The following is a 15923-nucleotide window of genomic DNA, read 5'->3' as shown; positions in this document are numbered from 1 at the left end:
TTTTCTTTAGAACTAAAATTTTGGCAAAATTTTCTATAGAAATAAAATTGTGATAAAATATTCTTTAGAACTAAAATTTTGGCAAAATTTTCTATAGAAAGAAAAAACAAGTATATATAGTAGTAAGTTCGGCCGGGCCGAATCTTAAATACCCACCACCATGAATCAAATATAATAGTTTCCTTTGAAAATTTTAGGGGGGTTTGATGACAGATATTTTCCAAAGCAGATCAGTTCAACCAGTACGCTACCCACAGATAAATATAAAGATTTTACCCATGAAGACTAGATGAGATACTGAATTTATAAGAACCATTTTTTTTGTTTGAGTTTTAGAGGAATCATAAACATCTCTTGTAAGTGTGCAAGAAAATGATGAAATAATGCCTTGATTTGAAATCTATAATCTGGGGATTTTTATCCCAATTATTTAAATGACTACGAGAAGTAAAATCTGGAAATTTTTCATTCAGTTTCAAGCAATTTTCATGATCAGTGCGTCTTCTATACCCTCAATAAGTGAAATCGGTCTATATGGAGGCCTTACCAAATGAACCGATGAAACTAAATCATATACACTTTATTATAGGTCCAAAATGCCAGAATATTTTCAATTTGTGGCAAATCGGATAAAAACTGCAATTTCTAGAAACCGTAGGAGTTAAATCGGAAGTTCGGTGTAATGGGGGCTATACCAAAACATGGAAGAATACACACAGTATTCAGCACATTTAATTGTAGTTCTAGAATCTCGACCCCAAATCGGAGGGCCGGTTTATAAGGCGGCTATATCAAAAATTGTACCGACACTCAATATATTCGGCACACCCTTATATGTTCCTAGAATACCTCTAGATTTCCTCTATATTTGCTTGAAATTGGGTAAAAACTACGGATTCTAGAAGCCCAAGAAGTAAAATCGGGAGATCGGTCTATATGGTGCCTATATCAAAACATGGACCGATAATCACCATTTTCGGCACATCTCTTTATTTTCTTAAAATACCTCCAGATTTCCAATTTCAGGCAAATTGGGTGAAAACTACGGGTTACAGAAGCCCAAGAAGTAAAATCGGAAGATCGGTCTACGTGGGGGCTATATCAAAACATGGACCGATAATCACTATTTTTGGCACCTCTTTTTATTTTCCTAGAATACCTATACATTTCAAATTTCAGGCAAACTGGATAAAAACTACGGTTTCTAGAAGCCCAAGAAGTAAAATCAGGAGATCGGTCTATATGGGGGCTATATCATAACATGGACCGGTACTTACCATTTTCGGCACACCTCTTTAAGGTCCTAGAATACTTCTAGATTTCCAATTTCAGGCAAATTGGATAAAAACTAGGGATTCTAGGAGCCCAAGAAATAAAATCGGGAGATCGGTATATATGGTGGCTATATCAAAATATGGACCGGTACTCACCATTTTTGGCACATCTCTTTATTTTCTTAGAATACCTCCAGATTTCAAATTTCAGGTAAATTGGATTAAAACTACGGATTCCAGAAGCCCAAGAAGTAAAATCGGGAGATCGGTCTATATGAGGGCTATATCAAAACATGGACCGATAATCACCATTTTCGGCACACCTCTTTAAGGTCCTAGAATACCTCTAGATTTCCGATTTGAGGCACATTGGGTAAAAAATACACATTCTAGACACCCAAGAAGCAAAATCGGGAAATCGGTCCATATGGGGGCTATACCAAAACATGGACCGATAGGAACCATTTTCGGTACACTTTTTTATTGTCCTAAAATATCTCTAGATTTCCAATTTCAGGCAAATTGGATAGAAACTAAAGTTTTTATAAGCCCAAGACCCCAAATCGGGAGTTCGGTTTATATGGGGACTATATCAAAACTGGGACCGATATAGCCCATCTTCGAACTTGACCTGTCTGCAAACAAAAAACGAATCTGTGCCAAATTTCAGGACGATAGCGCCATCATTGAAGGCTGCAGCATGATTACAACAGACAGACAGACGGACATGCTTATATCGTCTTAGAATTTCTCCCTGATCAAGAATATATATACTTGATATAGTCGGAAATCGATATTTCGATGTGTTACAAACGGAATGACAAACTTATTATACTCCCGTCACCATTCTATGGTGGTGGGTATAAAAACAATTGTCCGTGCACCAAACTGTTAAAGCTATATTTCATTGTATCTCAAAGACTATATGGCCGATTCGTTTCAAGAGAATTGTACTATTTGATACCACAAAAGATCGAATAAAATCAAATTATCTAGTTTCTGAGATACGATGAAATATATTTGCAACAGTTTAGTGTACGCACAAATGTTTGAGACAGTGTAGGTATATGGTCTTAAAATAAAATTAAAAATAAAAAAAAAATCGATTGTTCGAAATATTTCAAATAAATTGTTACGGTTGTGGGCATTAAAAAGGATCGATTCAGGCGATCTAGGAAACATAAAATGATCTCCATAATTGGAAGTTGCGTTTCATTTACAGTCATACCGAACAATGATCGAATGAATAACACAATGGAAAATAATTTGCGTAAAAACTAGTTTAGTTAAAAAAATATGAAGTGTTTTACAAAAATTTAGTTTAGCCGGAGTCCAGCAAAATTTTTACGACTCCGACTCCAGCAAAATCTTCAGACTCCGACTCCAAGACTCATCCAATTCGGAGCCATGTGTACAGAAATCTATATAACTTTTATTGGCCGGGATCTGATTGTTTGTCTAGACAATAGATGCAACATGACATTAAGGGAATATCTTCCTCTCATACTGAATTCTCATCTTTGGCTCGGAATCAATACCAAAATTCTTTAGGGAAGGTCAAAATCTCTGAATTCAAATAAACTTCTTTTGAGTGTAGGGATAGTCCGCCTCTAAGAATTTATTGGGGGTAGAATTTGTTTTAAATACATTTTCATATCGATAGAAGAATATGTTTTCGGTTTCAATCACAAAATTAATTTCAATTCATTTCTTATTTAAGTTTATTCAATGATAGAATCAATCATCGACATTAATTGATTTAATTAAGAATATACTTGTTTCAATTGGTTTTGTGAGATAGATTTTTTTATTTTAATTAAAAAAAAAACAAAAATCCTTTTTTTTTAATTGTTAATGATATTTTTTTCGATAAATAGTTAATCCAAAAATTTCCTGTGTGAAAGTGATTTCAAAAAATTTTTTTGTAATAATTTTGAATAAATACTTGCCGTATATTAATCCAATATAGATCTCTTCAATTGAACAGACATGTAAATGGTATTGCTGTCATTAGATCCACGAGAAATTAAATCACAATCAGACAGGAGAAACAAAATGTGGTTCTTTCTGTGCCACAATATAACAAAATGTCAAACTCTTTTATTAATTTAAAATTTATGAAATAATCTTAAATAACTTTGTTAATTCACAATGTAATGGCTTCAATATTTTTATGTGTGCGTTTTTTAACGTAGATAACAAAATTGTATTTTACTTTATATTCAACTGGAAATATTTATGGTTTTTTTAACGAAATTATTTTTATTTTTGATTTGTTTAAACATATATATTTGTTAATCTTGTTTATACAATTTTGTTTGTTTCAATTTTCAATTTTCACAATAATTTTTTTTGTATTTGCTTTTTCCACCAATTTTCACCAATTTTTTGTGATAATAATATTTCTGTAATATTTTGTGTATTTTTTGTTACTTTTTATTTTATGGTAATCCGTTTCTTTATTGGTTTATTTAATTAATAATAATTGTTTTTTTTTTTCTGTCTTTAAATTTTTTTTATAATTTTCATATAGATGCACTTGTTTTTTAAGCTACTATGAGATGTCCAGTAATTATTTAAATGTTATGACTTTTTTGTAATTTCTGCTTTGTTTTCTATCATTTCCAATTTTGTTTTGTTTTAATTTTTTAGTTATTATGATTCATTCTTAATTATTTCACAGAATTTCATAGGCCTTTAAATTCTTTATATTTCATCAGATAATAAATGGAATAATATTTTGCATAAGAGTTCGATAAACCTGGGTTTAAAAATATAGAAAACATTTTTTTAAGGACGAATAGTAAACACCAATAAATTCTTCCAATTATATTGTTTTTTTTTTAGATAACAATAATATTATTTTATAACTAATAGAATAAATTTTGTAATTGTATTTATTTTTATGTTTTTATTTATTTTTAATGTTTTTCTTTAAATAAATAATATTTTTATTATTACTTAAACTTTTTTTTTAATATTTCTCACATAATTTTGATGACATTGAATTTTATTCTACCAGCGACATGGATTTATACATATTCCTTTGTCATGGGTCATAGATAACTATTTCATAAATTAAATATTTATTTAATTATTTACATTTTATTTCTTATTAGTTTTTTATCACTTTTATTTTTATATCTTTCTATTATTTTTGTATATTTGTTTTTTAATTCTCTCTTTTTACAAATCGCATTGCCATCTCATTGCTAAATCGTGAGTAACAATGAGGGTATCGATAAGAGAGAGTGATGGAGAGGGATACATCCCTTTAACATATGATCAATATATGGATGTATGTGTTTGTTGTTGTTGTTGTTCTATGTTGGATGGTTTCCTTTAGGGACCTTTGTTGGTAGCGGCTCTCATTTTACATTCTCATTATACATTTAAGGGAGAGTTGCTTGGTTGGTTGAATGGCTATAAAGACCGACGCCATTCGTTAGCTAAATGCCGACGGCAAAGCAATGCAAAGATGAAAATGCATTGAGTGAAAATTTGTTGTTATCTTATTTTACTTTTTCAACTACCTTTTATTGCACTCTTCTCTTTGGTAGAAAGCACTTGCTTTTTTTTCCAAATATTTTCTTTTCTTTCGTTAGGCTGTTAAATTTTCTTTAAGCATAAGATAGAGGAGGCGGGGTTTTCTACAGCACTTGAAAAGGGTTGTCACTCACACTCACATACACTCAAACTCTCCAAAAGCTTTCTCTTACATACAGGCACACGCACTCTATATGAAATGGGCTAGCACGCGCGCTTATTACACCAAATTCGAAAACATTTGGTAAAAAGGATGTGTTTTATTTCGCTTTGTAATTTACGAAATTTAGAATGGCCGTTGTTTTTTATTTCTTTCAAATGCCCTGTCGCATATCGATGGTGGATGGGGTGGGGTATATGATCCAGATTTTTTTGTTTTCGTATTTTTTTGCCAAAAAAAAAATTTTGTTTCGAGACGGAAGAAAACTAAAAAAAAATTTACCGCGATCAATTGCGAACAATGGCGAAATAAAAACTAAAATACAATTTAGAAGAACTTAAAAGAATATGCTCAGGGAAAAAATTGCAAATGGCAAAAAAAAAAACAGCGCAAAAATCAAGCAAACTATTTCGCACACATGCGAAAAAATCAGCAAACAGCGACCAACCAACAATAACAACAATAGTAACAAAGAGCAACGACGGTGCCAACGAAAATTGACAACATTCGCAAAATAACAACAAAAAGCATTGGCAAAAAGTTTGCAAAAACCTAATTTTGCAAATGTGTTGCCTGTTCCGTCATTGTTGCTGCTGTTGTTGGGGCAGAGGCAGCCCGACCCAGCAGCGGTGACTGCGGCGTCAACGAATTTGCAAAAAATAAAAGACTCAACAACAACCAACATCCATCCATCCATTCGTCCGTCGTCGTCCAACTCATCCATTGAATGTCTCAATACGTTGTTGGGCAGAGGAGCGAAAGAGCATAGGAAGCAAATCAACACAATTTTTTTTTTTGCAAAAAGAATAACCTAACACACCGTTAACGCTTAACCACCCCTCATCCAAACAAGAGAATGAACGAAAAGAACGGTGGCAGCAAGAGAGTCAACGCCGCTCTTCAACTTGACTTTGAAATTCGCAAATGGCAAATTTGCAAAAAAAATAGCAAAAATACATCTATAGTTATTTGGCATCAAACATTTTTAGATTAACATCACTTTACCAATCTCCTAACCCCCCAACAACCAAGCAGCCAACAAACACACACACACACACACTCATACAAACACACAGCTAACAAACTAAAATTCTACTAATGCCAATGAGGATGATGATTATATACAGGAGATAACATGAAACCCCAGCCGAAAGCATAAACAGTAATCGCCACAAAACGAATTTGCAAAATTTAGGCAAAACAACAACAAAAACACCAACAATAGCTACAAGCCCCAAACAATAGCAACAACATATACGAAATCGTCATAGAAATTCGCACAATTGAAATTTGCTCTCTTCTCCGCACACACAACAACACTATTGATAAACACACATAGGCAACTCATTGCGAATTCTCTTAACAACCCCACTTGATGTTATTCTCTCGCATTCTCTTCTTGATCGGCCACGAGTATCTGTTATTATTTTAATTTGCAAAAAATATGACAAAAAATACAAACAAAAAAAAATTCGCACAATTATTTATGACTGATGTTATTGGGGGTGAGAGTTTTTTGTTTTGCTTTTTTATTTAAGAAAGCCTCTTTAGCTTACTTTTTTATTTGGGCTATCCCCTATTCGAATAGCATTTATATGATAGAAACCAAATATTCGCTTTTAGTTATTTTTATTTATTTTTTGCAGAATCGGGAGTTATGGGGTACATTTTATAAATGCATAGTCAATATGTGTGAATATAGATTTGTTTGTCAAAAAAATTTTTTTTTTGTTTAATATGGTGGGGATATGCAGTCGAAAATGGTTATAACATTCTAGCGATCGGGATTTGTTATAACCTTAGTAAGGGACGTTAAAAATATTACGACGTGGAAATTAAGTGACTTTGGTATAATTAAAATGTTGATAAATTTGACTGCTTATATTTTGCATTTTCCAAGCCATTAATAATTTGTACTTTTGTTTAATTGAACAACAATTTCTTTTATTTTTCTCTTGATCAGACTTTTTAAAATTTTGTCGTTCGTTATTTTGTTTTTTACCATTGTCTTCTAAAGTTAGTAGAAGACAATGCGTCGCCAGAAAAGTAGTGAAAATAATATAATAATTGGATCCGGAAGTGGTGCAAAATTGGCGCAGAATCGTTGCGTTAAACATGGACATGTCAGAGGACGGATGTCCACCACTTCAACAGAAGTTGCATTGAATTTGCGTCTTAAGGTGTGACCGAAAACCTATGATGTTGACACCAATCATATACTGTCTATTTTCATAATTTATTACGATTGCAAATTTATAAATAGAGAAATAAAAAATTAAAAAATTTTTGAGATATTTTGCCAAATGAATAATTTTATTTTTATAAATTTTAATGGATTGTAACACACAAAAAATTTTTTCTCATTCAATCACGAAATTAATTGATGCAATTAATTTTTTAATTGAAATGTCTTCAATCACGAAAATGATAGTATCAATCACGGTTTTAATTGGGCATAAAAAAAATTCTTGATTAAAAAATTAATTGATTTCATTAGCAAATTTCAATTCAATTTTTAATTGATTCAATTAAAAATTTAATTGATGTTGATTGCAAAACTCAATTAATATTTTAATTAAAAAAGGTAGCTATTTTCAATTACTTTCTGATTTCGCTTAGAGTTTTTATTTGGAATAACAATTAATTGTTTGAAATACATTTTTAATTAAAAATTAAAAAAAATGTTCATCACTTTTTTTAACTGACTTAGTCTTATGAGTTTGATTAGAACGTTAATTGTATTTTTTAATGAAAAATTCAAAAATTTTCATGCATTTACTTCACTAACTTAATATTTCTATCTTTATTAAAAAGTTAATTGTATCAATTAATTTATTAATTGAAAAAAATTTTCAACTTCAATTAACTTTTTAATTGGAAATATTTTGGTGATATTTTTTCAGTGAACGATTACTGAAACGTTTGACATTGAATATTTGCAAAAATCCAAAGTTTTTCTACAATGTCCTTTTGCATTTTTTCGACAAAATTTAAACAACTCGTAAAATTTTATACATTTTTAGTCTGTCTGTGGATGATATATTTGGAAAGTGCTTTTAAAGTTGTTCCTTTAGAAACACTTCCCAATTGAGATGTTAGAGGGTATATACTAACATCACGTACCAAATTTCAAGCAGATCGGATGAAATTTACTCCCTTCCAGAGGCTTAGGAATATATGGGGACTATATGGACCAAATTTAGGGAATAGCATAGGGAAATAGGATGCCAAATTTAAGAAATGAGCCTCCAGAAATCCGTGGGAGTCAGTTTATATAATTATTGAGTGATATGGACCAACTTTGGTTTGTTGAGCACACATATTTTCAATTTCAACCCTATCGTCTGAAATTTGCTCCGGAATTCACGTCAGGGTATCGGATTAAATGGGGGCTTTATATAATTATGGACCTATATGAACCAATTTTTTCAATGAATGTTAGAGAACATATACTAATGAAATTTACTCCTACCAGAGGCTACGGAGTTCAAACCTGGGGATCCGTTTATATGGACGCTATACATAAAGGTCAATAGCAAAAGCTTGTACTACGTTTCGTTCGTAAGTTAGCTTGATTTCAAAAGATGGACGGACTTCGTCACATTGACTCAAAATTTCATCAAAACCCACCAGAATAGATATGCTTTATGGGGTCTGAGACATTTTTTTCGAAAATTTTGCACAGTCCAATGAAATGTTCCCCTTTTTATATGTAATAACTACAAATAATTTTTTTGCAATAAAACCAAATTAAATTTACGTTAGTTTAACAGCGTTTTTTTTTTTTGTGTTTAAACCCAAAGAAAAAATACTTTCCTACACTCAAAAAAAAACTACACTAAAAGATTTTGACCTTCCTTTAAGGATTTTGGTATTAATTCCGAGCCGAAGATGCTGGTTTTTTAAAATAAGGAAATTTTTTTGCTGGCTATCTGGCTTTAAATCTAGGACCTATAAAATTAAAATTAAGATATAGATCTCATTTATCGAATTGTCATTCTATTTTTCCGGATTATTAATAAGGCTATTCACGTACAAATGCCAGTTCAAAAATCCAAATTATGATGGATACTTCGAAGTAAAAAATATTTTCTTAACTCCAAAAAAATTTAAACCAAAAATGCTAAATCCTCAAAATAAGTCTGAGCCTATATTTGAAGCGTTTTATACTTAAATCTAAAGATTCAATATTTCAGTTAATTTAAGGACGATTTCTTTAAATCAAAAATGTGTTTCTTTACTTTAAAGAAAATTTGCCTTAGTTTAAAGACATGCAACTTTATCGAAGGACGCAAATTTTCAAAATAAGTGTCCTAACATTATACATTATAAACTTTCTTGTAATTAAAATTTCATTATTTTGAAGAGATATGTCCTTAATAGTGTGTAAATTGCGCATCCTAAAAATGAGGTTGCGTAATCTTTAATATCACGTAAATATTTTTTCAGTGTAAGGAACGAAATTTTAGACAAACAATATCTCCCTTTGACTGCAGTATTTTAATTGAGAGAAAATAAACCCGAATGCATGGCAAACTTTGTAACAACGGTCTCTAATCTGTTTTATTTTCTTCTAAAACAAATCTTCGTTTGTCTAAAATTTGATTCCTCAGAAAAGAAAACCTTCTTTCAGTGTATGACAAAAAAATATGCAAAAGAACTAACTAAAATAAATAAAACAAGTATATACAGCAGTAAATTCGGCCGGGCCGAATTTTAAATACCCACCACCATGAATCAAGTATAATAGATTACTATGAAAACTCTTCGTCGTAGTGGGTTACTTGATAATATATAGAATTGTATGGGGTTTGATGACAAATCTTCTCCCAAACGAGCCAGCTCCCGAAGACAAACTTTAAAGAGTCTACCTATGAAGACTAGATAAGATTCTGGATTTATGAGAACCAATTTTGTTTGAGTTTTAGAGAAAATATAAACATATCGTGTATATGTTGAAATTACGCCTTGACATAAAATCTGAAATCTGTAGATTTTTCCGCATTTATTTAAATACGATGAGTAAAATCTGGAACTTTTACTTTCAGTTTGAACCAATTTTCATGATCAGTGCGCCTGCTATACCTTGAAAGAAGTGTTTTCTTTTTTGAGAAACGTAAGTTTAGACAAGCAAAGTTTTCTTTTGACACAAATTTTAGAGACAATCGTTGAATAAACGAAAACACTTTATAAGAAAAAGAAATTTCGTTTGTGTAAAATTTTATTATAGATTACTAATTTCCAGCAAATCGGATAAAAACTACGGATTCTAGAAGCCCAATAAATAAAGCCGGGAGATCGGTGTATATGGGGGCTATACCAAAACATGGACCGATAGGCACCATTTGCTACTCACATATTTGTGATCTTAAAATACCTCCAGATTTTCAATTTCAAACAAATCGGTCAGAAAATATAGTATCTAGACGCCCAAGAAGTAAAAATCTTTTTATGGTCCCAAAAGAACACTACATTTTCAATTTCAGGAAAATCGGACAGAAAATATAGTTTCAAGAAGCCCAAGAAGCAAAATCGGGAAATCAGTCTCTATGGGGGCTATATCAAAACATGGACCGATGAGCACCATTTTCGCCACACCTTTTTATGGTACTCAAATACCTCTAGATTTCCAATTTCAGGCAAATCGGATGGTAAATATAGTTTCTAGAAACCCTAAAAGTAAAATCGGGATATCGGTCTATATGGGGGCTATACACAAACATGGACCGATGAGAACTATTTTCGGCACACCTTTTTATGGTCCTCAAATACCTCTATATTTTCAATTTCAGGCAAATTGGATAAAAACTACGGTTTTTATAGGCCCAAGACCCCAAATCGGGAGGTTGGTTTATATGGGGGCTATATCAAAACATGGACCTATGCGGACCATTTTCGACACACCTCTTTATGGTCCCTAAATACCTTTAGATTTTCAATTTCATACAAATCGGATAGAAAATACTGTTTCTAGACGCGTAAGAAGCAAAATCGGGAGATCGGTCTATATGGGGGCTATACCAAAACCTGGACCGATATGGACCATTTTGGACACACCTCTTTGTAGTCCCACAATACCTCTAGATTTCCAATTTCAGGCAAATCGGATGGTAAATATAGTTTCTAGACGCCCAAGAAGCAAAGTCGGGAGATCGGTCTATATGGGGGCTATATCAAAACATGGACCGATACGAACGATTTTCGACACACCTCCTTATGGTCCTAAAATACCTCTAGATTTTCAATTTCAGACAAATCGGATAGAAAATACTGTTTCTAGACGCCTAAGAAGCAAAATCGGGAGATCGGTCTATATGGGGGCTATACTAAAACATGGACCGATACGGAAAATTTTTGACACACCTCTTTATGGTCCCAAAATACCTCTAGATTTCCAATTTCAGGCAAATCTGGTAAAAACTACGGTTTTTATAGGCCCAAGACCCCAAATCGGGAGGTCGGTTTATATGGGGACTATATCAAAACCTGGACCGATATAGCCCATCTTCGAACTTGACCTGCCTGCAAACAAAAAACTAATCTGTGCCAAATTTCGGGACGATAGCGCCATTATTGAAGGCTGTAGCGTGATTACAACAGACAGACAGACAGACAGACAGACAGACAGACAGACGGACAGACGGACATGCTTATATCGTCTTAGAATTTCTCCCTGATCAAGAATATAAAGGGTGATTCTTTTGAGGTTAGGATTTTCATGCATTAGTATTTGACAGATCACGTGGGATTTATGACATGGTGTCAAAGAGAAAGATGCTCAGTATGCTTTGACATTTCATCATGAATAGACTTACTAACGAGCAACGCTTGCAAATCATTGAATTTTATTACCAAAATCAGTGGCAGAAAATCCGTTTTTTTATCGACAAATTTTGTTCAGCGATGAGGCTCATTTCTGGTTGAATGGCTACGTAAATAAGCAAAATTGCCGCATTTGGAGTGAAGAGCAACCAGAAGCCGTTCAAGAACTGCCCATGCATCCCGAAAAATGCACTGTTTGGTGTGGTTTGTACGCTGGTGGAATCATTGGACCGTATTTTTTCAAAGATGCTGTTGGACGCAACGTTACGGTGAATGGCGATCGCTATCGTTCGATGCTAACAAACTTTTTGTTGCCAAAAATGGAAGAACTGAACTTGGTTGACATGTGGTTTCAACAAGATGGCGCTACATGCCACACAGCTCGCGATTCTATGGCCATTTTGAGGGAAAACTTCGGAGAACAATTCATCTCAAGAAATGGACCGGTAAGTTGGCCACCAAGATCATGCGATTTGACGCCTTTAGACTATTTTTTGTGGGGCTACGTCAAGTCTAAAGTCTACAGAAATAAGCCAGCAACTATTCCAGCTTTGGAAGACAACATTTCCGAAGAAATTCGGGCTATTCCGGCCGAAATGCTCGAAAAAGTTGCCCAAAATTGGACTTTCCGAATGGACCACCTAAGACGCAGCCGCGGTCAACATTTAAATGAAATTATCTTCAAAAAGTAAATGTCATGGACCAATCTAACGTTTCAAATAAAGAACCGATGAGATTTTGCAAATTTTATGCGTTTTTTTTTTTTAAGTTATCAAGCTCTTAACAAATCACCCTTTATATACTTTATATAGTCGGAAATCGATATTTTGATGTGTTACAAACGGAATGACAAACTTATTATACCTTATGGTGGGTATAATATATACAAACTTATGGTGGGTATAAAAAAATATATTTATATAAATTAAAATCAATATAGAAGGGTCTATTTCAATTAAGATATTGGAAAAAATAAAGTTTTACTATAGAACTTAAAATCAAAGGAAACTGCATTCCCGAGATTAATGAATAATGATTTTTTCCACATCGTATAAAATTAGAATTAGAGAGCTTACAAATATTCCTATATCGATAAAAATAAAATAAAAATGTATTAAATTGATTTTTATCAAATGTCGTGGGTATAGAGCATAGCGCCAATATGTTACAATTCAATCAAAATATGAAAAAATTAATGCCATATCATTGAACCATTGATCATTGTTGATACGTCATCATTGCGTAGGTGAATACTATTGGCAAACTCTCTAATCTCGAATATTACGCTTATTCTCCCCCTCGTTATACACACGCACATCTCACCATTTAGCTTACGCATAATTGAGGCCTATGAGTAAATGTAGTGAGTGAGCGAAGAGAAGTAAAACAAAAAAATGTTATAGTGCGTAGCGCTATGACGTATCTGTCGTTTGATGGTTTGGGTTTTGGAGCAACACATTTTTTTATGCTTATTGTTATTGCTTTCTCTGTTGTTATCTATGATTTTACTATTCGCAATAAAAAAAAGTCTGAATTTAGTCTATTTTTGTGCGTGTCAATGCTCCCTCTCTGTACTGTATGGCTTATAGGCCGACCGGCTAGCCGGTGAGGCTTTTTTCGCGATTGTGGACAGACATTAGGAGCTCAATGACCTGAGCATTTTCGCAAAGTTTTTTGGCAACTTTTTTTAGTTCAGGCTTTTTTGCTGGTGTGTGAGCTATGAGCAAATTTTGACAGCTGGCTGGTTGTTGCCAGTGCTTCTTCTTATGCTGTTGCTTCTTCTTTTTCACATCGTGAGGTTAATGTTGCCGGTATACAGTGGTGATGTTGTCGGTTTCATTAATCGCGTTGTTTTATGGTGTAAAGTCAACGCTATCCACGAGAGGTGAGCGCAACGTGGGGTTTGCTGCTGGTAGGTATTTGAAAGTTTAATTTTTTTTGTTGGTTTGCTTCGATTGAGAGCATGAGAGAGCGGTGAGAATAAAGGGGATTTCTAGCGCTTCTTTTTTTAGTTTTGTTAGATGACGGCTTTTGCCATCAGCCTAGAGTTCAATAGACCCTGCTGGGCCGTTACACACACACTCATAGACAAACTCTTGTATTGGATGGCGAGAAATATGTTCGTTTATTTGTCTGTCCTTCTGTGTGATAATAAAATGCGAAAATTAAACGATATCAGATTCGCAATAACCCTAGGCGTTAGGAAAAAAAAAGAAGCAATGCTCAAACCAATGGATGAACTGTATAAGAGCAGCAACAACAATACAGCCTATCAAAATGAATAATTTTTTACCATTCTTTACCTAATTTTGATTTTCTCTTTGGTTTGTTCTTCTTCAATTTTGAATTTAGCACTCGAGGTTCATTTTCTTTTTTTTCTTGGATTGTTTGCCCCACTCGCTGGGTCATTGGATGTTTGCGGAATAGATGGATGGGACTGTGTTTAGAGATTTTAGTTCAATTTGGGATAGATTTTAATCGCACTTCAATGATACATTGAGAAAAATTGGGCAAAAGGAATCTCTGGGATTCATACATTAAAATTAAATAAAAGAGGATGCTACATAATCCTCTATGTAAGTAAATAAAATTAAAATCACCCTTAAACGTGTACTGTATTTATTAAGATACAACCAGAAAAAAATTCTTACGTCCCAAAATTTTGACCGAATTCTTCGAAAGTAAGTCTGTTGCATTTAAAACATCATAGAGCAGTTTTAAAAAATATGTATTTCCGAAAAATCGATAGTACTTTTGTATAATCTGAAACCAAAATTGAAAATCAAATTTTGCCCGAAAATTTAAACCCCTACAAATTGGAGAATAATTCATATTTACCGGATATAAAAGTAATGCTGGTAAATCTATGGTATATTCTCTACTACAATCAAATTGTATATTTGTGACCAAAAATTTAGTTTAATGAACAATGTATATTTTAAGATACAACCACTATTTTTGAAAGGAAAAAAAATACACAAAAGCTATGCAGATGTCAAACATAAATCTCGAAAATTCATAAATTTCGTATCTTAAAAACCTCAAAAATTGCTTTAAAAAATCCTAAATTGTAAATAAAAAATGTTAATAAATTAAATTTAATTTTAATTTAAATATAAAATAGAAGAAAAATTGAAACTAAATTACAGTTAAAATTATTATTTATTAATTTACTTAAATTTAAATATATGTGTTAAAAATATGTTGAAAACATTTGTTTTTTACACATATGAAATTAATGCTTACACGCAGAGAATAAATATGATCACCTCAAACATGTTTCAAGAGCAAAATGTTATTTTTGTATGGTGACCATGTAACATGTTTGTCACTAAAATATTATTTTCTCGTCAAATATAACCTGCTTGCCGAAATCTCATACATGATTTCCGAGAAAATAACATGGTTGCGAAAACCATGTTACATGGTCACCACCCAAAAATAACATTTTGCTCTTAAAACATGTTTGAGGCGATCATATTCCTTCTCTGGGTGTACAATACGTATTTATTAAATTAAATTACAGTTAAATTCAGATTTTATTAATTTACTTAAACTTAAATATATGTGAAAAAATATGTTGAAAACTTTTGTTTTTTTTTACTTATTTGAAATTAATTCATACAATATGTATTTATTAAACTAAATTAAATTACAATTAAATTTAGCATTTATTACTTTACTTAAATTTAAATATATGAATTACTTAAATTTAAATACATTGAAAACATTTGTATTTTACTTATTTGAAATTAATTCATTCAATACGTATTTATTAAATCAAATTACAGTTAAATTTCGTATTTATTAATTTACTCGTACTTAAATTTAAATATATGTGTTAAAAATATGTTGAAAACATTTGTTTTTTGTACTTATTTTCATACAATACATTGTTATTCGCAAAACACACATTAAATTATATTGCATTGAATTACACATTTATTTTTGTTTATTTAAATTTATTATACATTATTTTTAAGTTAATTAAATTAAATTTAAATGTAAATTGATTTTTTTTTTAATATGTCTTATTTTATTGTAAAATAATAGAACTAAAAATCAATAAATAAAATTGTATAATTATTGTCCTATAACTATTGTCCTATTATAAAAAAATA

General features: G+C 31.9%; 1 protein-coding gene across 2 annotated transcripts in view; it reads right to left on the bottom strand.

Moving 5' to 3' along the window:
* Positions 1-15923, bottom strand: part of mamo (maternal gene required for meiosis) — a 665568-nt gene that overhangs the window by 605191 nt on the left and 44454 nt on the right. Inside the window, exon 1 of one of the 2 annotated variants that reach the window (XM_075300219.1) lies at positions 4808-5288. The exons of the other annotated variant lie outside the window; for it this stretch is intronic. The gene's annotated coding sequence lies outside the window, so the exon portion shown is untranslated. Of the gene's footprint in view, positions 1-4807; positions 5289-15923 lie in introns of those variants that run through there. 2 annotated transcript variants of the gene reach the window in all.

Source organism: Haematobia irritans, chromosome 3, assembly GCF_050003625.1.
Source record: "Haematobia irritans isolate KBUSLIRL chromosome 3, ASM5000362v1, whole genome shotgun sequence".
Lineage (NCBI taxonomy): Eukaryota > Metazoa > Arthropoda > Insecta > Diptera > Muscidae > Haematobia > Haematobia irritans.
The sequence above is the reverse complement of the archived record's forward strand: the minus strand, read 5'-3'. Positions and strand labels throughout refer to the sequence as shown.